This window comes from Pan troglodytes, chromosome 2 (genome assembly GCF_028858775.2).
Source record: "Pan troglodytes isolate AG18354 chromosome 2, NHGRI_mPanTro3-v2.0_pri, whole genome shotgun sequence".
NCBI lineage: Eukaryota > Metazoa > Chordata > Mammalia > Primates > Hominidae > Pan > Pan troglodytes.
The window spans coordinates 40,629,297-40,654,293 of NC_086015.1; the positions used below are offsets into that span (position 1 = coordinate 40,629,297).

The 24,997-nt window shown below is 43.8% G+C and overlaps 1 pseudogene; it reads right to left on the bottom strand.

The window, feature by feature from the left end:
* Positions 1–461: 461 nt before the first annotated feature.
* Positions 462–24,724, bottom strand: LOC750304 (neuroblastoma breakpoint family member 6-like; annotated as a pseudogene).
* Positions 24,725–24,997: the final 273 nt, after the last annotated feature.

A 24,997-nucleotide genomic window follows, 5' to 3' on the forward strand; every position in this document is an offset into this window, starting at 1 on the left:
ATTCACTTGTATAAGGTGAGGATTAAGGGTTGATTTTATTGGTTTGCTCAGAATCAGACCCAAGAGGAAAGTCTACGTGTAAATGATGTATTAAGGCAATGCTCCCTCCAGAAAGAGGTAATGGAGTTTGGGGAAGGAAAAGCAAATACGCCAAAAAAAAAAAAATTGTGATTTCAGGCAAAGAACTGCTGTTCAGCAGTTTAAAATATGCTCTTTGGGTCAGGAGAGTGGAGCCAGTCTCTCCTGTTGCCAGGAGAGGGACTATCAGGACAACAGTAGGAACAGAGTAGAGCTCAGACAGCAAACAGGAGATGAGGATGGGAGGGCTTGGCAGGGTGGCAGCCCATGGGACACAGAAGTAAGACCAAAAAAATGTATTGGGAGAATGAGCTGTCATCATAGACAGAAATAAATAAGGAATTAGTGCATCTAAGAGCCATTGATGTGATTACCTCTGTACCTTAAGCTTGAAGGCAAGGGAATCTGCATGCCAGTCTGAACTTGCTCAACAGCAGTTTTCTTTGGATAATCTGTTTCAGAACACTTGAGGCATGAATGTGGCCAATGACTTGACACCCATGCATGTTGTCAGCTGGACCTTCAAGATCATCATCCTCCAGTTGGGGAGGGTTCTTCATTCTAAGGGAAGGCTCCAAACCCAGCTCTGAAAATAAAACCACAGCCATCAGGATCCACTATTATCCATGATCTTACTGTAACTTATTCTTTTACCCAAGAGTAATATCAAAGAAAGTGGCTTTAGATGTAAAAGTCCAAGAGGTGAGGTGAAGCCAGTAGGGACACTTTGATTTTTTATTGTTGTTGATTTTTCTTACATTAATGATAAGATTACTGGAAGACAAAAGTGCCCCCAACTGATAAAAATATTCAAGAAAAATTAAATTAGTGAACACAAATAGCTCCCAAGAGTATAAGGCAAAGGCAAGGAAATTATACTGGATATAGGCCATGCTTTTTTAAAGGGGGGATTATAAAAATCAAGCAAAATCAAAATTGAAGGAACATCTCATGAAAGAAAAGAACTAGGGAAGACTAAACCTGGTGAATTTATAAAACTTGCATAAATATATATTTCATATATATACACTCCATATAATATACAAACCAAATATATATAATGTATATGACAAATGATGTAAGTGTATATACCAATATATATTAATCTAATTGAATAATTACATAATTATGTTCAATATCTTAGGAGATATTGAACATAACATTATAATCATTATCCTGTTCTGTTGAAGTTGGAAAAACCAATTAGAAACATGAGAAGAATGAGATAGAAGGTGTGCTGAAAAACAAATGACCTGTTAGACAGCAAGAAGAAATCACCAGGTGAAGGAGAATGAAACAGAAAGCATTCATTCTATCTTCTTGCCTGGAGCTTGGTTCATGCTCAGGACTCTGGAAAAAAGTGAGCAGGAGAGACAGTGTCTGAAGCAGTAAGGTTAGTTCCGGTTGGAGCTGTTGGAATATATGGAGAAGTAAAAGAGAGACAGGAAGAAAGAAAAGAGGATTAAATACTACAAGTTATCATAGCACATGTGAGGAACTATGCACCCCTGACACTCACTGAGCACTTTCCATGAAACCTCTCCTTGGAGCCAGACTGGTGCTCATCACTTCACATGACCCTCACCGGCTCCTGAGAACATGCATCTCCTGATGTCTCAGATGGGGGCATCACCTGACAGAGGAGCACCAGGCAGCCCCAGAGGCTCCATAAGGAGATAGTGAGAGGGACAGAGAGTGAGGATGAACATGACCCAGAATGATGAAAATCTGAGCAGAAGTGGATCCTCGTGAGAAGAAAACAGAGGACATAGCTGTGGAGATGGTGAATTAAATGGAGTATCATGAAAGAAACTGATTTGTACTCTTTACATATGAAAGTTACCCTTTATTTCAAAGAGAGTATAAAAACAGAAAAAAAAATAAGCTGGATATGTCAGGAGACTGACTTGTGGGACCAGAATTTCTATTTTTATTAAATGTGGCTAATACATTGTTATTGAAAGTGCCTAATGGGGGGAAATTAGCTTAATAAGGAATGGTGAAGGAGAGGGAGGAAATTGGCAAATGAGACTTACTGAGAAAGCAAAGGAAGAGGGGTCCCTTAAAAGCAGAGATCTTAAAAATCGTTCTACCTCAGATGAAAAAACACATGTGAAGTCACATTCTAAGTGTTAATTTGCCAGAAAGATAAAAGAATTAGATAACATCTATTCATAGGTTTATTGAGCAATTCTTATTGAACACAGCACTCTGGAAATTCTCATAATTAATTCTCTCAACAATGATTACCGGTAGATATAATTTCTGAGGAAATGAGATATAAATACCAAAAAGACAAATAACTTGGCCAAGGTGAACAACTGTAAGTGGCAAATCCAGGACCTGAGAGCAGATTTGATCATAAATCCCAGGTCCTTACTCACTTCACTACATTAGAGCAATGTGGATTTCAAGTTGATCCTCAGTGAGCATGCAGAGGCCCGCTTGTCTCCTCCACCCACAACACCATGACAGCCAGCACCTGGATTAGAGTTTCCTATTCCCCTTTCCTTCCCTACCTTGGAAGGGCCATTGGTTCCCAGAATCAGATTTGGCTGTGAAGGTCCGGGTGGTGGAGGAAATGCACCGCCTGACTATGCCATAGCCATAATCAAACCGTTGGTCCAGCTGCAATTGCATACAACTGAGCACCAGGGGGCTTGGCTCCAGCTGTGCATGTGAAGATTGCACCTCTGACAGGCGGTGGCTCAAGTCTCCACTCCAAGACCCTTGGGGACAGACCTCCTGCGTGGGAACTGAAAGGAGAAGGGGGTTCAGTAGGAACAATTTCAGTTTCCCCTTTGCTAAGCATTCCCAAAACGCCCATCTCTGATGTCCCTGCCTCTCCATAAAACCACCCAGTACACCAGGCCACAAAGACAGACATGTAAACGAAGACGATGTCACCTTTCATGTCTGTGACTGGAGATGCTGAGACCACAGGTGCCCAGGCTAGAGTATCCATTTACTGAAAAACCCCCACTTGACCCCTGAGGGCTTGCATTGTCTAACAAGGTCATGCCTATTATTATTATTTATCTTTTTCCTGTGTCCTACAGTGAAAGTTCTACAGAGCCTCCAGAACACAGGAGAGGAAGAGTTGTTTATCTAAACACATAGGAGAATAAGAACAGGGGAAGATTTAGAGCCTCAAGGCTTTGGGAAGGAGTGGTGAAAAAGGGAGTTGGAATATTATAGACCAAATACTAAGTGAGGTGAACTTTTCAGGGTCCTAGGGCATTTTGAATTTCCTGTTGCCTATAATAGTTTTACCACCTCCCCACACATATACATTCTATTGCCATACAGTGGTTATTAGCAGCCTTAAGCAATGTAGTAGAGGAATCAGTCTGTTTATGAAAATTTAGGGGCCAGAAGTGCTACAGATCAGAATTTGTTGTCCTTTATGGAGGTAACACAAGGCTCAATCTTCATATTACCCACTCCTCCAGTGGGGTCTGGGCTGTATTCCCTAATAAAAATTATTTATATTTCCATAGGGAGAAAAACACACATTCTCAGAAGGTGACCTAATGAGAGACTTCGAATGGCCTCCGCCAATCCAAGGTCAGCTCAGGAGGGGGACGGAGCCTTCAGGACCTGCTCCACATTGCTGTGGAGCTCCTCCCTCTCCTCCCTCTACACATCCTCATTCTCACCAAGATTTCCTTAAGTTTTTCGTAAAATGTCTTTCACGTATCTACTCTACTTCACCTTCCTGACAGCAGTTATATCAGACTCTCATCACTCATGCCTGGCTTCATACAGTCTCCCTAACTGCCTTCTCTGATTCTGCCATCTCTATACTGGCAGTTGTCTCACCAATTTTATCACCCTGTTCTTATCACATTCCCACTCACTTCTGAAAACTTTCTCTCCATTGCCCACTACATGACTCTCACCCCCCACCCTGCATTTGTGCTCCTTCTAACTTCTGGCTGATATTCTCATCCAATATCCCTTCCTACCACTCCCTCATACAAATTCTCCGCTGGAGTCAGGATGGCCCCTCACTGGCCCCAGCCCTGCACTGGGTGCCTTCCAGCCTCTGGTCTTTGTCCACAAGCCCTACTCTCGGCTTGGTGTGACCTCCATAGTTACTCAGGACACAGTTTACTTATCATCACCCATCAGTCACTGAGGACATCAGTAAGATTGAATGATAGTTTATATTGGGCTGACAGGGAAAACATCTTGAAACAGCAAATCTGGTTGGTAAAGACTGTTCAAACGCAGGTCTCCCCATTCTTGTCCTCTGCATTTGGACAAAAATCAAGCTCTAGGAATGTTATTAATCATCACTACTTAATTTCATCATGTCATTTTATCACTATTTTTCAGACTACTGAGTCTTATTAAACTTATACTTTGAATATTCCTAGAATTTGCACAAGAAAAGATAAAATATTTTCTCAAACTTCTGAAGTACTGTACATTTTATTAGTTGGGCAGGTAGGGAAAAGCCCCCGATAAAAGATCAAGTTATAATTTAGGTTATCTTCTCACTGATTCTACCAACATTTTCCCTGCCGAGAGAGGATGCGGCAGAGCCGACCTCCTGTGTCACTGCTGCTGGGGTCAAGGCTGTGCCCTATACACACTATTCACACATAGTGTGTGAACCCACACACAGGATACATCCTTGTACAGTCTGCATGGTGCATTCATTCATCCCAATCATCTGCAAAGAAGCATTTGGCCTCTCTGGCCCATGTTTCATGATGCCCTGGCAGAGCCGTCCCACACTGCACACATTGCACTTCTGAGACATGTGTCTGAGCATTTTCCTTCCTCCTCAGGGGAGCCCCATCTTGGCTGCGGTGTTTCTGAGGCAGAGCCCCACAGCTTTACCAGAACAGCCCAATTCAGAGCAGAACCTCTGAGGACAGGGGGTGGAGGACAGCAGGACCTTTCTGCTCCTGACTTTCCAGGGAGAGCCTACTGGAGCTGGATCTCCCCGTGGAGGGACTGGAGGAGGTGCTGGCTCTGGGGACAGACAAAGTGCACAAGGTTTTCTTTTTGTTTGTTTGTTTTAATTATACTTTAAGTTATAGGGTACATGTGAACAACGTGCAGGTTTGTTACATATGTATACATGTGCCATGTTGGTGTGCTGCACCCATTAACTTGTCATTTACATTAGGTATATCTCCTAATGCTATCCATCCCCCTCTCCCCACCCCACGACCGACCCCAGTGTGTGATATTCCCCTTCCTGTGACCAGGTGTTCTCATTGTTCAATTCCCACCTATGAGTGAGAACATGCAGTGTTTGGGTTTTTTTTGTTTTTGTTTTTTGTTTTTTTATTGCCATATTGTCTTTATTGTGGTGGTCTGGAATCCAACCTGCGATGTCTCCCAGGTTATGCCTGTAATGGAATGATCATCCTCAGGAACTGAGTCAAAGATTGGGAAGGCTACCTCTGATCATTTCTCGATGCAGTAAGTGAAGGTGATTCAAGATGAAGCTAGGGATTAAATTCTTCTTTCTTCTTATCCTGCACTTTCAGCTTCTTCTCCATGCAAAGCTGTCTTTAGGGGCCCAGTGCATAGAAGGCCACATAAGAGAGTTCACACAGGCCCCGGCACTGGATGAGGGTTCTCAGGTCAAGACAGGCAACAGATGCGGATAAGTCCATATTGGGGCAGGTGGATGGACGACCACTAAAGAGGGGTGAGTCAGTACCAACTGGCTGGGAATGAGGGGTTCACAGTGGGTCTCATTCCCTCCATGCGTCCTTTGCACACCATCGTGGGCTCCATGAGAACGCAAAGGAGCCTTTTGCACTCCCCAGGTCCGTCCTCCATCCTTCCCTTGCTGTTGTCATGGTGTCCTCTTTTTCTTTATTTATATTATTATACTTTAAGTTTTAGGGTACATGTGCACATTGTGCAGGTTAGTTACATATGTATACATGTGCCATGCTGGTGCACTGCACCCACTAACTCGTCATCTAGCATTAGGTATATCTCCCAATGCTATCCCTCCCCCCTCCCCCCACCCCACAACAGTCCCCAGAGTGTGATGTTCCCCTTCCTGTGTCCATGTGATCTCATGGTTCAATTCCCACCTATGAGTGAGAATATGCGGTGTTTGGTTTTTTGTTCTTGCGATAGTTTACTGCAGTGTTTGGTTTTTTGTCCCTGCGATAGTTTGCTGAGAATGATAGTTTCGAGCTTCATCCATGTCCCTACAAGTTGGAAGTGATTTACTTCCAACTATGTGGTCAATTTTGGAATAAGTGTGATGTGGTGCTGAGAAGAATGTATATTCTGTTGATTTGGGGTGGAGAGTTCTGTAGATGTCTATAGGTCCTCTTGGTGCAGAGGAGGAAGTTCAAACCCATCGCACGAGGTTTTCTTTCTTAGGGAATCTGTATCAGGGCTACAGGAGCTCTTTGTACCAGACTGGATGCTTTTCTGTTTAACTTGAAATTATTTCAAAATGATTTGAAATAATTTTGAAATCAGGAAAAGGAAAAAGGGTGAGCACCCATCCAAGCTCAGCCCCTGAAAGAAGCCACTGCAGAGAAGTAGATGGAGACCGCGCTGTGAGACCAATACTAGTCAGGCCATCACCTATGAGGCAAGTGAGGGATCTTGCTGAGCCTCAACACAGCCTTCAGCTCTAACATGGCGATGCCACCACCTACTTGGGAGTGTCCCTTGAGCACTGAATGGGCCAGAGACAAGCATAGACAGAGCTCACTTGGCAAGGGGCATGGCACACAACAGAGACAAGGTAAATGCATATTTTGTCTGTATCATGAATCCCTGTGATCCTGAGAAAAGCCTTTGCTTCTTTGAACCTCAAGGAGAAACGGAAAACAGGAAACAGAATGATCCTAGCACAAAAGACACTTACCCATGAAAACACAATCCAGGACCAATATGTTAATTGCTAATTTCATTAGAACATAGTGAGATATATTGGAGAGCATGACAGAGTTACTTGCTCCTACCGCAAGATGATTTGATGGATAAAATGCTCAAAAATCCACATGCAACTCTCAGAACTCCAAAAAATCGAATGAGTGAGAAGAAATGAAAATTGGATTTTTTCTCCACACACCCTGTGAAGCTGCTGCCCCATAGGGTGCCCACTCAACAGGAAGGATCTTCTGGAGATCATGGGGATGGAACCACATGGTTCCAACCACAGGATGGGCTTTGCTCATCAGTTAGGCCAGCACCTCATCAGGGACACTCATTGGTGATGGTTTACGTGACACTATGACACTGAGACCAGATACATGATTGAAATTATAAACCCACACATGGAAAAAAAATCACTGGTGCTCCACAGAGAATGAAAGCCGTGGCCATGCAGGCAGGATGGAACACTAGCCTGCTTCAGCTGGAGGGAAGTCACCTCAGAAGAAGTTAAGAATCTGGCCTGGGACATAGGAATCATGAAAACAGACCTCCAAAATAATTGGGCAAAACTGCCAGCACAACTGGATGACCAGAGAATAGTGAAGGGTACTGTCCAGGAAATGCAATTAGCAACATACTTTCATCGAAGAGAGATGTCTTATCTTAAAGAAGGAGGTCTTTCATACAAATGTCTTCAGCTGAGCTACAGGTGGCTGAACATTTGCAATTGCCCCTCACCATTCCCCCTCTCAGGCCTATCTTGATACCCACATCCCACTCTTGTGAGAAAGTGCCTGGTGACAACGGAGTCACCTAGGACAAGAGAAGAGGAAAGTTCCACCCATTGGATGTCTGTGTTTAAAACTGGATCCAAGAGCCAGACTCAAGACAATCTAAGTACAAGGATGTCATGTCTTAGCCTGCACAAATTGCAGGAAACAAAAAAATAAACAGGCTGCCTGGAAGGGAGACAAGTAGAGCTTTATGACCTTTGGGATGAAGTACTCACAGACTGCATCCATAGCAAAGCAGGCGAGCTGTTCCTCCAATAAGCACAAGGTGCTACTTACTGTAAGCCTGGTGGCAGTCACATAGGTCATATTCAATTGAAGGAGTCAAGTAAATTTCATCCAGTGCGTCCTCTGAGACATCGAGTTCTTCCATCTCCAGCAGCTGCCTGCTGGGCCTGGTGGATGAAGAAGACTGAAGATAAACACCAGAGGGAAGCAAACCACAGTGCCCAGCTGGCTCTAAAGGGAGGCCTACAGGAGGGGCCAGAGGAAGGAAAGGGCAGGCCCCTCAGGGAGATAGAACAATCCTTCCCCATATGGGGCAGAAGAGAGAGAGCAGCAGGTGCTCGGTGCACTGAGCAGACAATGAGCTAAGGATGAAGGAGATGGAACGATCCCTGTACAAAACAGCCATGACACACAGTGCATGCAGAGGGACATCATGGTGCATTGAGCACTTTTGCATAAATTGTATTCATAGCAGCATGCAGTGGCCAAATGAACATGAGCTCTTGAGTCTTCCTAGACTCTTAGAGATATTGTATCCCCCACATCTCTTTTTCTCAATATTGTAGCAAGATATGAATTTTTTCATTCACTTTCATGCTATCAAATACTTGCACATATGGTAATGCCAAAGCACAGACATCAGATGTGCATTAAACAAAAATTATTCAAAACAACTCATGTCTATGATTCCTGGGCACATTGATGACATCTCTAAGCCCCACTCTGAGGCTCAGGGTGCAAGGATTATGAGGTCTACCTGAGACATCATTTGGATGTTTATCACATTCACAGTGGAGCACTCCTCCCCCATCAAGAGCCAAGCAGACTTGCTGTTTCTCAAATGAGTACAAGGTGCTTCTGTAAGACAGATGGGAGTCAGACAGGTCAGCAGGAATCAAAGGAGTCAAACAACATTCATCCCGTGGCTCTCAGGGGACTTCATGCTCTGCCACCTGTGGCACCTCCCTGCTGAGACTGGCGGGGTAGGAAGGTCTAAGGTTGATTCAAGGGGGTCAGGGACCACAGAGTCCTAGATGGATTTGACAGAAGGCATAAGGCAACGGTTGCAGAAAGCAAAGGGGCTGACCTAATAAAAGGTACAAATTATTCTCTTCTTGGTGGGACAGAGTGTGGCTGCCGTGAGATAGTGAGAGAAAGAGAAAGATAGAGAGATAGAGATGGCTCATGTTCAGCGAATTGCCCAGATTAGAAGTTCATGAGAAAAAAGAAGCAACATATTTTGACATAATATGGAGTTGGGGTTTTACTCAATTTTCTTCTCTTGTGGTCAAATACTTGCCAACATGCTGACACCTAACAGGTATCTCACCCTGGATTTAACCACACAGAAGAGGACGAGTGATATCAAAAAATCCATGAGTTTGGTGAGTTCACTTGGGTCAACTGATTGTAGGTTACTATGCTTGAGAGGGATTAAGCAATGGAAACCAGGCTAAGCAGGAGGATCACTTGAGCCAGGAAGGTCAAAGCTGCAGTGAACCATGATAGTAGCACTGTACTCCACCTGGATGACTGAGTGAAACCCTGTCAAGAAAGAAAGAAAAGAAAGGAAGGAGAAAAGAAAAGAAAAGGAAGAAGGAAGGAAGGAAGGAGAAAGAAAGAAAGAGAGAGAGAGATTGAAATGTATATGAGTACCACAAGAAAAAAGAAAGAGATTGAAATGTATATGAGTACCACAAGAAAAAAGAAAACATTGTTCAAAAGAATAACTTGTAGTTAACTGAATGGATAAAATAGTCCTATTCACAAACTCCTATTTTTCCCTGATGTCATCCTCCAGATGTCACTATTGAACAACCAGCTCAAAAATCAGAGTTACCTGGGGGACACTGGCTGTTTCCCGTCCTCTTCCTCATTATCATTTTGATTTTCTGCAAATAAATTCAGAAGAGAGGATCATATTAAGCAAATCATACTCCACACATGACCAAATTAGTGTCCAATCATAACACAAGGGCATTAACATTCTCAGCATAAGAATATGTTATTCTTAGAGAAAAGGTCTAGGATGCCCTAGGTTAAGTCTTGGAAGAAGTAGATGAACCTGCTTTCCAGGCCCATGGGGCAGAATCTTCCTCTTCTGGTACATCATAATTGCATATTCTCTGGCCTGTGTCTGTTAAGCAGTTAAACAAAACATTTCCCCAAGATCTTCAGGAACTGGATTAACTACTTTCTAGAAGTGTTGCTGCAATATTGACTTGTCTCTGTGGATGTCATGGTTGTTGAATGTTTAGAGGAATTTATACACAAGACTGAACTGAAGGATAAATTCTAAAAATCCTCGCATAATAAAAAAGATTCTATGGTGTTACACAGAAAAATTGGCCATTAGTAGGGTGGAGAACTCAGGCCTCAGCTTGCTTTATGGGAACTTATAAGCAAGGCAAAGATAGAAGTGTTTATGTTCAGGTTTTGAGGTGAATGCTAAGCTAAGATAAGCCAATTTAAAGATAAGCCAACTTAAAGGAGAATAGAGACTGCAGCTGAGAGCAATAAAACCAAGGTAATGACATCCCCAAATCTATAGGCAAGGCTGCCAATGACCTTTGACAGGCATACTCCAAGGACATTGTTCAGGGACACAAATTACATCACTGCAGGAGACAAAAGACATTGGATCCAAGATAGGAGGTCTGACAGATGCCTCCTGTATACCTCCTGTACACAGGTGGGTATGAGTTTATCACACCTACTTGAGGTCCAATAACCTGATACTGGGGCCAGAGAGACTAAGGCATGACATGGGCTAAGGAGGAGAGGGAAGCCCCCTGACCCACCTGATATCTGTGTTTAATATTTAATCCTACACTTCCTGATTCAAACCAATATGTATCTATAGGTCCTGTCCTCAGAGTTGAACTTTCTTAGCCTAGGCAGAGGTACAAAGGACAAAGAATATAGAGGCTACATGGGAGAATGTTTAGCACTTCCTCCTCCCCTTCGTAATGTGAAGATTCACTGCCTACATCCAGAGCAGAGTCGACTTTCTCTTCCTCAGGTGTGATTTTGGCACACCTCTGAGGCTGATGGGAATCAGAAGAGTCATGGCAAATTGAGCAAGTGGCAGAATATTCCTCCAGTGAGCTCTGAGGGACTTCCTTTTCTTCAGCCTCCTGTACCTCCACTGATGAGCCAGGTGGGATAGAGATAACAGAGATGACAGAAGATTAAACCTGTTTTGACAGGAGGCATAAGTGAGTGGTCCCAAAAAGCAAAGGGGTGGTTCCCTTGAAGAGGGAACAGGCAGTCCTCCTCTCTGCAACAGAGTGTGGCTGCCACAGGGGCCTGAGAAGAAGAGAGCAGCTGGAGCTCATTGCACTGGGCAGGTAGGATCTGAGGAGGGAGGAGACTCAGCTATCCCTGTATGGTGTAGATGTAACACACAGCACATGAAGAACCCTAACAGCTGCTACACCATGTGGCTCAGTTGGGTTGAATGTAACATACTATGGCCAAGAAAATACATGCTGAGCCATTGTAGACTCCAGAGATGGTGTGACTTCTAGGCCTTCTTCTTCTAATATTGTGATTTGAAAAGCGAGTACTTTTGGTCTAGGTACTTTTCTTGGTGTTTAACTTTGCTAGTTACTTCCTAATTCCTCACCTTGTTAACTCTTTGCTGTTTATCTTAGCTAATAAGAACCTAATGACAACTGTGTAGGAAGCAGATATGAAACTCCTCCTGGTTTTCACTACAGAAGAGAACGGGTCTCATCTGTGTGTGCAGGAAATCCCTAAGGCTGGTAAGTTCTCCTCAGGTTATGCTTCCAAGGACCACAAAGAAAATAGACAACCATGTCAACAGGGCTATTTCACTGTTGAGTGAGTGCACTAAATCAATACAATCTGCAATTTTTTCCTTGCATCTAGAATCCATGACAACCTACACCTCTCTTGTCTTCTTTCTGAGGCCTTTTCCATATTTTACCTACCCATTACCAGCTCCTGATTATTCATTGTTACCTGGAGGCAAGTGGTCCTTGGACTTTTTCAACTTTCTCATCTTTAGCATCTTCATTTCCAACTTCATCATTTTCTGCAAACAAATGCAGCAGTGTCCATTCAGATATTTCCCACTTCACCCACTGCAAACACAGTCAGATATATGAGCACTGAGACATGAACATCTATGTACAAGTCAGTGTTGCACTGAAAGCCCTCGTGTTTCATCTTTAGCTCTCACGTTTTTTGCCCTGGCAATGTGGTTCTAATCTGGAGAACCATCATCATGACATGGGAACAAATTAAAAAGGCCTTTTTCCCCTCATATCACTGGAGCCTTGTCCATCTTGTCTCTGGACTTCAGCAGCTGTCTTCCCCCTCTGGCCGCAGATCTGATTCCCAGGCACAGACTCCACATCCCCTCACAGCTCTCACTAAAACCTATTTCTTTCTCTAGGAAAGGACAAACAACCCTGTCGCCCACCGCTCCATACATCAGGGGACTTCACAGACCCTTCAACTAGCTTCTGCTGTGTTGTCCCGGAAAATTCTCTCTACAAAGAGTGTTCCAGTCTTAACAACTTTCCTAACACCACATGCTACCACATCAACTACCTTATCTAACATCACACAGTGAGGGTCTTTGCCTTATTCTGAAATTCATTCATGTGTGTTCCCACATTTGAATGCTGTATCTACCATGCAGGAGATAATTTGTCCCCATTTCCAGTTAGACACAGACATCCAGGAAGGATAAATCGCTGGCCCACAGTTACTAAGACATTGCTGAGAATAGAGCCTGGGAACTTCCATTCTTAGTCCAGGGCTCGCTCCACTCTTACAAGCTGCTTCCTGTCACATCCTCCTTCCTGTCCTTTAAAACTGGATGGATGATGCTTCTTGCTCCAAAGGCCAGTTCCATCAAGGAGGAAGGAGGATTTTGCCATACTCTGACCTCCAACCCATGGGTTTCTCATCTCTCTTCCTACACAGGAAGTCCTGGTCATGTCATGGTACTAATGCCTAGTAGAAAGAAAGACCACCAATAAAATTGTCATTATGCAGGTGTGGAGGTCTGGAGTCTTCTCATAAGCCTAGGATTTTGTGTCATCAGGGCCTGTGACTGTCTTACCTGGGCTGAGCTTGCGGACAAGGCACTCTGCCAGCCTGCGCCCCTCGCCCCTCAGCCAGCTGCTCTCGGAGGTCCTGCCCCTGGTGGTTGTCAGGGTCATCATCAGTGAGAAGGGCCTTCAGATGCTGATTGAGTAAAAGGGAGGCATCTCTCCCTTCCCATAACTTCTTCCTTAACTGGGTCAGCTCTCACGCCTGAGAGTGAACTAGGGCTTTGTATCACCTAAGGTAGGATAGTAGAGAAAATATAAGAGTGGAGAGGGATCAGTGATCAGTTCTAAGAATTGCAACAGAGATTTATGTGAGAATATCCTCAAGAAGCCCTCCAAGCAGAATTTTAGCACAGTTTTGGGGAAATGGCTCTGACAAACAGAAAAAGTTTTTTTTTGAGACAGATCTCACTCTGTCCCACAGGCTAGAGTACAGTGATGCAGTCTCGGCTTACTGCAACTTTGACTTCCCAGGTTCAAGATATCCTCCTGCCTCAGCCTCCCATGTAGCTAGGACTACAGGCACATGCCACCACACCGGGCTAATTTTTGTATTTTTATTAGAGACAGGGTTTATGACATGTTGGCCAGGCTGGTCTCAAAATCCTGACCTCAGGTGATCCACCCTCCTCAGCCTACCAAAGTGCCAGGATTACAGGGGTGAGCCACCACGCCCAGCCAAAATATAATTTTTTACTAAAAGCCCTCCTCTGTATTAGAGTATTCCTATAAGATTCCTCAACATTCAACTTTTTCCTGTGTAAAGAAAACTAGATTTCTTCCCAAATTTGTTTCAGAAAATTGTCCCTTTAGTTCCTCATTACATGGACATTTCCATGTAAAAATAGCACACACAGCACAATATGCAGTGACTGGACACAAAGCCACACATAGAAATGTGGCCAAGTACAGCTGAGGTTATTCAGAGAGATGAAAGCATGAAAGAATGACAGGGTCAAGATAATAACATTCAAATGAATGAAAGAATGAGAAGCCAGTAAGTCAGGAGGTGATTCTAACTAAGGATAAAGAAAATATGGTACTTATTTACAATGGAGTGCTATGCAGCCATAAAAAAGAATAAGAGCCTGTTATTTGCAGCAACATGGATGAAACTGGAGGTCATTATGCAAAGTGAAATTAGCCAGGCAAAGAAAGACAAACATCACATGGTGTCACTTATTTGTGGGATCTAAAAATCAAAACAATTGAACTCATGGTGATAGAGAGTAGAAGGATAGTCACCCGAGGCGGGGAAGCACAGTGGGAGCTGAGGTTATGGGGGTGGTTAATGTGTACAAAAAAAATAGAATGAATGAGACCTAGTATTTGATAGCACAACAGTGTGATGATAGCTAATAATATAATTGTACATTTAAAAATAACTAAAAGAGTATAATCAATTGTAACATAAACAACAAATTCTTGAGGGGATAGACACTCCATTTTATGCGATGTCATTATTATCCATAGTATGCCTATACCAAAATATCTCAGGCACTCCATAAATATGTACACCTACTATGTACCCACAAACATTAAAATAAAACATTTAGAAAGAGAAAATGTAGTGGTGATTGCACAATATTTTGAATGTACTAAATGCTGCTGAGTTGTTCACTTTCCTTTGGTTAATTTTGTGTTTTACAAATTTTGCCTCGATAATTACTTGTTCCGAGTAACAACTGTAGCCCATAATTTACTAGCATTGTTGTTCTGTAATTGTTTTATAAATGTTTGCACGACATGTGCCTGCTATGTAAATTCCTGCCCTTCTCCTGGCCCAGGTTAGCTCTTATTTCTCCAGCTGAGCTGCCCCGCTTCCGAGACTCATACACCTTCCACCTGCCTGCCCCACCACACAGAGCCTCCCTCACCTGAGCTCCTCAGCTTGTGTCGACTTCTCTGCCAGCTTCTCCTCCTTGAACTGCATCTTCTCCCCCAGCTCAGATTCTGTGATGCCTTTGTGCTCCTCACACTCTAAGAAAAGACACACCTGTCTCGGTGGGAGGTTGGACATGCTGCTGCGGTCGTTGCCTACAGGGGAGTGAGAGGTGACAGCGTGCTGGCAGTCCTCACAGCCCTCGCTCGCTCTCTGCGCCTCCTCTGCCTGGGCTCCCACTTTGGCGGCACTTGAGGAGCCCTTCAGCCCACCGCTGCACTGTGGGAGCCCCTTTCTGGGCTGGCCAAGGCCGGAGCGGGCTCCCTCAGCTTGCAGGGAGGTGTGGAGGGAGAGGCGCGAGCGGGAACCGGGTCTGTGCGCGGCGCTTGCGGGCCAGCTGGAGTTCCGGGTGGGCGTGGGCTTGGCGGCCCCGCACTCGGAGCAGCTGGCCGGCCCTGCCGACCCCGGGCAATGAGGGGCTTAGCGCCTGGGCCAGCGGCTGCGGAGGGTGTACTGGGTCCCCCAGCAGTGCTAGCCCACCGGCGCTAAGCTCGATTTCTCGCCGGGCCTTAGCTGCCTTCCCGCGGGGCCGGGCTCGGGACCTGCAGCCCGCCATGCCTGAGCCTCCCACCCCCTCCCTGGGCTCCTGTGCGGCCCGAGCCTCCCCGATGAGCGCCGCCCCCTGCTCCACGGCGCCCAGTCCCATCGACCACCCAAGGGCTGAGGAGTGCGGGCGCAGGGCGCGGGACTGGCAGGCAGCTCCATCTGCAGCCCCGGTGCAGGATCCACTGGGTGAAGCCAGGTGGGCTCCTGAGTCTGGTGGGGGCGTGGAGAACCTTTATGGCGGCGCGTCTGGAGTTGTTTGTTCCTCCCGGTGGGTTCGTGGTCTCGCTGGCTTCAGGAGTGAAGCTGCAGACCTTCGCGGTGAGTGTTACAGCTCTTAAGGCGGCGCGTCTGGAGTTGTTCGTTCTTCTCGGTGGGTTCGTGGTCTCGCTGGCTTCAGGAGTGAAGCTGCAAACCTTCGCGGTGAGTGTTACAGCTCACAAAGGCAGTGTGGACCCAAAGAGTGAGCAGCAGCAAGATTTATTGCAGAGTGAAAGAACAACGCTTCCACAGTGTGGAAGGGGACCCGAGTGGGTTCCCACTGCTAGCTCCGGCAGCCTGCTTTATTCTCTTATCTGGCCCCACCCACATCCTGCTGATTGTCCACACTCTGTATCTAGCTAATCTGGTGGGGATGTGGAGAACCTTTGTGTCTAGCTCAAGGTTTGTAAACATACCAGTCAGCACCCTGTGTCTAGCTCAGGGTTTGTGAATGCACCAATCGACACTCTGTATCTAGCTACTCTGGTGGGGCCTTGGAGAACCTTTGTGTCTAGCTTAGGGATTGTAAACACACCAATCAGCGCCCTGTCAAAACAGACCACTCGGCTCTACCAATCAGCAGGATGTGGGTGGGGCCAGATAAGAGAATAAAGCAGGCTGCCCGAGCTAGCAGTGGCAACCCACTCGGGTCCCCTTCCACACTGTGGAAGCGTTGTTCTTTCACTCTTTGCAATAAATCTTGCTGCTGCTCACTCTTTGGGTCCACACTGCCTTTGTGAGCTGTAACACTCACCGTGAAGGTCTGCGGCTTCACTCCTGAAGCCAGCGAGACCACGAACCCACCGGGAAGAAGGAACAACTCCAGACGCGCCGCCTTAAGAGCTGTAACACTCACCGCGAAGGTCTGCTGCTTCACTCCTGAGCCGGGGAGACCACAAACCCCACCAGAAGGAAGAAACTCCAAACACATCCGAACATCAGAAGGAACAAACTCCAGATGCGCCACCTTAAGAGCTGTAACACTCACCGCGAGGGTCCACGGCTTCATTCTTGAAGTCAGTGAGACCAAGAACCCACCAATTCCGGACACAGGAGGAGTCAGGGTCCACCCCAAGGACACAAGGATCCCCAGTACCAAGCTCTCGGCGGCACTTGATGCTGTCACTTACGTTTCACAGTTTCTGGCAGGAGCAGCCTCCTGTTTAGGCTCCTTTAAAGCAGGTGCTCTGTGCTACCATCGCTTCTCCCAGTGCAGCTGGCACAGAGCTTTGCCTATTGGGCCTCCATATCTTTACCAACCTCCCAAATACAAGGCCGCTGATACTCCCCAATTTGTGAATGAGGAAAGAGAAACTCAAAGGCACATGAAATAACTAGAAAACATGACTCAATTGGAATGAGGCAGAGTCAGAATTCACATCCACTAAGGTGTGACTCAAAATCATGGGCCACTTTACCAAGCCTTGCAGCCTCCTGTAAAACACTAGACTGGAACATAAAGCAGTGATTTCCTGTACAGTCAGGAAGGCCCCTAGAACTATGGGACTGATGGTTCCCTTGTATTGGGAATTTCAAGCACAAATACCACAGAGATTTTTAAAATCATATCTGGACACAAGTAGGTAAAATATGAGGCATAAGACCATAAGGCCCTGAAAAAAATATGCCCAAATGCTAATAAAGTTTGTGTTAAATTAGAAATAGTAGCACAAATAACTAATAAATAGTATTTACTCTGTGCCAAGGACTCTTCCAGGAGATTTACAAGAACGAGTTCCGGTAATTCATTGCAGCAATTTACAGAGGTAGGAAGTATTATAGGACCCTATTAACAGATAAGGAAACTGAGACAAAGAGAAGACAAACAACTTGGATTGGAGCCCAGGAGACTAGCCCAGGGTCCCTCCTCTCCACACTGCACTGTTACCTCAGCAGAGTCTTGGGCACTCCCTTTCTTCCTCTTTAGGAATAAGAGCCTGTGATCCAGGAAGCAGGACTTCCCTCTCATCAGGGTCGTCCCTGCTCCTGATGCTGTCACTTATGGATACCACAGGGTCTATTCAGAGCAGACTCCTCATTAAGCTCCTGGAAAGCAGGGACTGTGAACTATCACCATCTTCCCCCCAGTGCGGACAGCACAGGGCTTTGCCTATTGGGCCTCAATAGACACTTAAATTGAATAAAAGTTCATTAGTTCCAGACATTTACACCAACAGACTAAACGTTATTTGCCTGCAGGATTTTATATGGTACAGAGAGGATCCTGGTAAAAATGGTTTAGGCTGTTACTGAGAAAAACAGGAAGTTTTATGTCTGCATCAGGCATCAGTAATTGGGATTTTAACTCTAACCCCACCCTACACTTCACTGCAAATGCGGAAAAGTTGCTAAACACTTTGTGTCCAGTTTTTCAATCCTCAGCAAAATGAGATTAAAATATCTACTTCTACCTTTCTGGGAGTAAGGGAAGGATGAAATTTATTTTGATGAAGAGAAGACAGGAATCGGGTCTAAAGAGTGTTTAGTTTCTCAGAGAGAAGACAGTGATCACTCATCACTTTGGTGATAGTGAACCTGCAGAACTTACACGGTGAAACCCCATCTCTACTAAAAATACAAAAAATTAGCCGGGTGTGGTGGTGGGCGCCTGTAGTCCCAGCTACTCGGGAGGCTGAGAAAGGAGAATGGCATGAACCCGGGAGGTGGAGCTTGCAGTGAGCCGAGATCGCGCCACTGCACTCCAGCCTGGGCTACAGAGCGAGACTCCGTCTCAAAAAAAAAAAAAAAAAAAAAAGAACTTACTGTATTTCTGTAGCTGGCAGAAGCTTCAGAGACAAGAAATTTCTCTTTGAGGTCTCGGAACTGCTGTTCGCTCATTTTCAGCTGTGAGAGCAATTCCTGGTTGATTTCTAGGATGTTCATTTCTGCTCTCTCACTGGACAAAGGGCTGACAGATTCTGCTATGCTGACGTTTGTGGCAGAAGAGGTAGAGCCAGGGACTGGGGAGAAGAAACCCAACCCAAGATGGGTTAAAAACTAGTGAAATCAAACAGATTTGACCAGGACTGAGGGATGACTATAACTGGAATTCTTACCTTACTGTTCAGAAAAACTTGATCAGCACCCCACAACACCTGAAAGTCCTTAACCACAAAAACAAAGTTTAAGGAGCCAGAGCTTGGAGCAGAAGGCACTGCCTGTAGCTTAGACTCTGAAGGGAGTGAGGGAAGTAGTGCCCAGTGGGTCAGGTAACGATCTGCCGTCGCTATTACAGAATTAGAAGGTGGGGATGTCCTGGGATCTTGGAGCCCCTGCCTTCCACTTGCCTAGGCCATGCTGAAACACAAGGCCTCCTGATCTCCCCTGAGGGTCACCACTGATGGGGACCACTCCCTCAGCTGTCATTCTGGGTATTTGTGTACCCTTGTGACAGTACGGCAGACCTATCTCTTTCCCAATAAATCTAAGCATATTTCTCATTGTTTATCCCTTATGTGTATAAAATCATCAAGGCAGAAATAATTTCCCAACAGGTTTTATTTTCAATTGTTGTAATGAAGTTGCCCCCCTTCTCTTTAAGTAAAAACAGACCTGAAGGCTTTTCTACAAGTGAAAGATGTGGAAGTTTTAGACTGCCATGATGTGCTTTTCTGGGTCTTCTGCAGTTTTTTCTGTGTCTTTTAAAAAGTGTAGGACTAAAAGCAGAATATAATACTATGTGAGTGAATAATTCATTTTCAAAATGTTTTCTGTATTGTCTCAATATTCTTCTTGCGGCATCCCATTGTTATGTTGATTTCTTTTCCCTTACTGGGGCGGTATGTTGGCTTTTCACTACACTTACAACCAGTTTGACATCCTTACTGCTGAAGCTCTTCCACTATCTGTAGGCTGATTTGTATTTTAATGTCTCTAAATACTCCATTTCATACATCTCAGTTATGGATGTCATTCTAGATTCACAATTGCTGTTTTCAAGATTTCAAGTGATCAAAATCATTTACGCATACCTCCTGAAAACATGCAGAGACCACCTATCTTGGGAAATCTTATAAAACTGAGGCTATTTTGTTGTTTTCATTTAGTTCCCCTATATATTAAACAGAACAGGGCCCATGAGCAGTTTTTATGGAATATTGCTTGTTAGATGTTTTTTTGAGTTGGCCTAATACCATTGATCTGTGATTGTCTTCCACTAAAAGAACATGGTGAGATCAGTCATGGTCAGTGGTGGTTGGTGATCTGCTGGGTACGTGTGTAATACCCTAGAGGAAGGTGCGGGTCATAATCCATTGTGGTTTTTATAGCACAATGTATGTTTTATGGAGTTTTTACTCTGTTCTATTTACAAAGATTAAATTGAAGCTATGGTTTAGGGTTTTACACCTGAACTTAAAATTTTTCTGATTTCTTTCTTTCTTTTTTTGTTTTTCTTGAGGCGGAGTTTCGCTCTTATTGCCCAGGCTGGAGTACAATGGCACAATCTCAGCTCACTGCAACCTCTGCCTCCCGGGTTCAAGCAATTCTCCTGCCTCAGCCTCTAGAGTAGGTGGGATTACAGGCACGTGCCACCATGCCCAGCTAATTTTGTATTTTTGGTAGAGACAGGGTTTCTCCACATTGGTCAGGCTGGTCTCGAACTCCCAACCTCAGGTGATCCGCCTGCTTCAGCCTCCCAAAGTGCTGGGCTTACAGGCATGAGCCATCACGCCTGGCCTTAAAGTTTTTCTGATTTCTACATTGCAACTAAATTCTCCTGTAAATAGAAAAATACTTTTTATTACTTATAAGAACAAATAATTGGTTTGAGTTTTAAAGATGAAGCACTAACTTTTGTTTTCATCGTGCACTTGTCCCTATTTGTGCTGCTCACTGTCTCTCAGCATGTCCTGGTCTTTCTCCTTGCACTTACCCCTCCTCCTGCTGAACAATCTCCATGCACTGTCCAACACCACCAGCAATTCCAGCTCTCCCTTGGCCTCCCCAAAATGGGTGCAGGTGTCAGGATGTCAAACACATCCTAAATGCAAAAGCGACCCATGCTCTAGAGCAGGCAGCTGTGATCCCACCTGCCTGAAGTTGGAGATAATGTCCTAGTACAGGAAGGAATTACTTCTCTTTTACTAAGGGGTCTTTTCTTCATGTCTGAATGCCTCTGTTCTAGTGAGCACGACTGTCCGAAATATGAATGCACTTGCTAACTTTCTAGTTTCTTCTTAGGCAGCTAGATTATTTATAAGTCCTCTTTACTTACATATCTCTACTGAAGTTTGAATTCTTAGCCGAACAATTCCTTTTCTTGTAAGGTGAGAGGCTTGGAGAAGACCGGTCTCATCACTGTGCAGAAAAGGTAAAAAAAAATTCTACTCGAAGCAAGTTTGAATTTGAAACTAGGGCTTTCACTGTTTCCAACGTGGAAGGTCAGTGTCTCAAGCACATGTCTCCAAGGGCTTGTGTCTCTGCTGTACTCCAGATAAAGCTAAAATGGGGCCCAAGGATCCAGGTCTCTTAGAGTCCCCCAGTGTCCCCCAGTTTCTCTGGGCTTTAGAGGCTGCAATGAACATATCCTGTTGTTCTGCTCTGGCTTACTTTTGTATTGTGGCTTTGGGATGATGTGATGCAGCTTAGTGGTTCCTACCCCCAAGCTGATCAGAGTAAGAAACAACACCTGGGAAAGTTAGTGCAAATACAAGTCCATCAACCCCATTGCAGTGATTCTGATTCAGTGGCCTTACCTGGTGCCTGGAATGCATTTGTCAATGTTACTCAGATGTGCAGTCAGTTTGGGCACCCACTGATATCATCAATCTTACAGTTTGTGAGATGATTTTTCTTATATATTATCACTTGTGATCTTCACATTCGACTTGTGAGGAAAGCTTTACTTTGCCCTGTTTTGTTGATGAAGTAACCAATGCACAGAGTCTGTAACCTGTCCAAGTTCTCCTCACTGTAAGTACTGCAGCCAGACCTCAGGTAGTCCCCTCTCCCCCACACCCTTTTCCACATTTTCCAACTCAATTGTGTCAGTTCTTTCTGAGTAGGTGTTTCTCTCACCTATACCTTATTTCCGCAAAAACAAAAACAAAAAAAAACACTTTTTTTAATCTAATGTATTTCCTCACAACAGGCTGTCAGCATCATATTCTGGCCACTGACTGTGAAAGCGAGATGCATTTTTTCATGAAAATACTGGGCAGAGAAATGTGGAAGGACAACTTGCGTTATGTTGTTATTATTATTACTAAAGTATAATTCATATATCATAAAAGTCACCATTTTTAGGCATACCATTCAGTGTCTGTTACTATATTTAAAAGGTTTTGCAATCATCACCACTACCTAATTCCAGAACATTTTTGTAACGTTAAAAAGAATGCCCGTACTTATTGGCAGTCATTCTCCATTCCCCACTTCTTGCAATCCATAACTTTATAGCAACCACTAATCTACTTTCTCTCTATATAAATTTAATTGCTCTGGAAATTTCACATATATGGAATAATACATTATATGGCCTTTTGCATCTGGCTTCTTTCACTTAGCATAATGTTCTCAAGGTTCATCCTTGATGTGGCATGTGTCAGTACTTCCATCCTTTTCATGGCCAAATAATATTCCATTTTTTATGGACCGTATACCACATTTTTTATCTATTCATCAAGTGATCATTGTTTGGGATGTTTCTACTTTCTAACTATTATGAATAATGCTCCTTGAATATTTTTACATGTTTTTGAGTGAACATCTGTTTTCAATTCTCTTGGTTATATACCTAGGCATGTAATTGCTGCATCCTATACAACTTTATATTGAACTTTTTGAGGAACTAATGAACTGTATTCCAAGCTCAGTGGCCACACCATATTATATTCCCGCTAGCAATTACAGGAATTCCATTTTCTCCACAATCTCCCCAACGTGTGTTGTCTTTTTTTGTTTGTTTTAGTCATACTAGTGTGTATGAAGTGGTATCTTATTTTGGTTTAGCTTTACATTTTCCTACTGACAAATAACATTAAACATCTTTGCATGTGCTTATTGGCCATTTATATGTATCCTTTAGAGAAATGTCTATTCAAACCCCTTTTCCCAATGTTAAATTGAGTTATTTGTTTTTTTTGTTGCTCAGTTATAAGAATTCTTTGTATGTTCTGGATACAGGACCCTTGTCAGATATATGATTTGCAAATATTTCTCCCATTATGTGTATCGTCTTTTCACTTCCTTGATAATGTCCCTTGAAGTATAAAATTTTTAATCTTAATAAAGTTAAATTTATCTACTTGGGGTTGTTTGTGTATATCTAAGGAACCAGTGTCTAATCCAAAGTCATAAAGATTTATACCTGGGTTTTCTTTAAAATATCAGTTTTTGAATGAGAACTTTCCTGGGTTTTAGTGAAAGGTGGACATTATTTAATTATGCCTTGGGTCCATTGTCTGATGTTTCTTCTGATTGATATTCCTATGCCCACCACCCCCTCTCTGGAGCATCCAATGTCCTGCAACAGAGCTCTGGGGAATGGTACCCTTTCACTGACTTTGATTCAGGTGAGTGGCCTGGTCATGTAGTTCAACCTGGCCTTCAACCAAACCAGTTTGACATATTCCTCCAGACCTTTAGAGCTGAACAGCTGAGTGCCTCTCTGAGGAACGCTTGGAAACCCATGTTTTCCTAAGGCTAGAGTGGACTTCCTCAGTCAGTGCTAGACAAAGGGGACTGGAGGGGTTGGATCTAGTCAAGACTTTCATCTCTGGTGTTAGATAGAGATTACAGCTGCTTCAGGGTTTGGGGAAGGTTGCTCAGTACAAACTAGGTCCTCTCTAACTCTTTTTAGTGTATTGTGACGTTTTTCTAGAAATAATGGAAGAATATTTATTTTTGAACATTTTTCTGTTTTTCTTCCATTGTTTGTCTACATTTTTAAGTGGGTAAAAGAGAACTCAGAGTAAATATATTCTTACGCTTATTTATTTTTTTTCCTTTTTCTGGAGAATGGGGTCTCGCTATATTGCCCAGGCAGGTCTCGAACTCCTGGGCTCAAGCTATCCTCCCACCTCTTGCCTCCCTGAGAGCTAGTATTACAGGCGTGAGCCACCATGCCCGGCCATATATTCTTAACTAATTATGGCTCATGTACACTGTCATGTGATCATATTTCTTTCTGTTATATAAACTATTTTATTACAGTTATTATCCTTCTCCTGAGGAGGAAAAAACTCAGAAAACTTACAAAATTTTCCTAGGTCACAAATTTAGCGAGTTGAGGAATAAGCATTAGAAACCAGTTCTATTTGTCCTTCAAAACTAACCTTGTACCATTAGATCAAATTGAGTGACAGTACTTCTGTGGGAAGAAGTCTCAGAGTTTGTGGTTCTAGATTGATTTTCCCGGGGAAATAATGTGTCATTTTAATATTGTTTCAAACCTTCAAATTTCAAAATCTTTTTCCATTATGCTTTTTTGTGTTTCTTCTATTCCATTGCTTTTGGTTTCTTCTTAAGGAATCCCTGTTATTTATACACTGAATATTTGTTACCTAACTTCTCTCAATTGTCACTTTTCAAGAGTCTTTATCATCTTTTTTTTTCTAAGAACAGTTCTTAATTGAGGTATAATTTGCATAAAACAAAATGCAAAAAACTGAAGAATACAGCTTAATTAATTTTAACATAATTATGCATTGTGTAATACCACCGAGATCAAGGTAGAGAACATTTTCCACCATGCCCAAAAGTTCTGACATTCTCCTTGCTAGTCGATACTCATCCCCTGAATAAAGAATGTATTCTGAATTTTGCAAGTCTTTAATCCATTTGTGTTGCCGTAAAGGAACACCTGAGGTTGGGCAATTTATAAAGAAAAGACGGTTAGTTGGCTTACCATTCTGCAGGTTGAGCAAGAAGTATGGAGCCAACATCTGCTTCCAATGAGGGCCACAGTCTCCCTCCATTCATGGGGAAAAACAAAGGGGAGTTGGTATGGGCAGAGATCACATGGTGAGAGAGGAAGCATGAGGGAGACGGGAAGTACCAGGCTCTTTAACAACCAGTTTCCATGGGAACTAAAAGAGCAAGAACTTACTGCCCCCTTCCAGGGAAGGCCTTAACCTATTCCTGCGGGATCCCCATGACCCAAAGACCTCCCATTGGGCCACCTCCAACATTGGGGATCAAATTTCAACACAAGATTTGGAGGGCACAAATATCTAAACTATAGCAGGGAC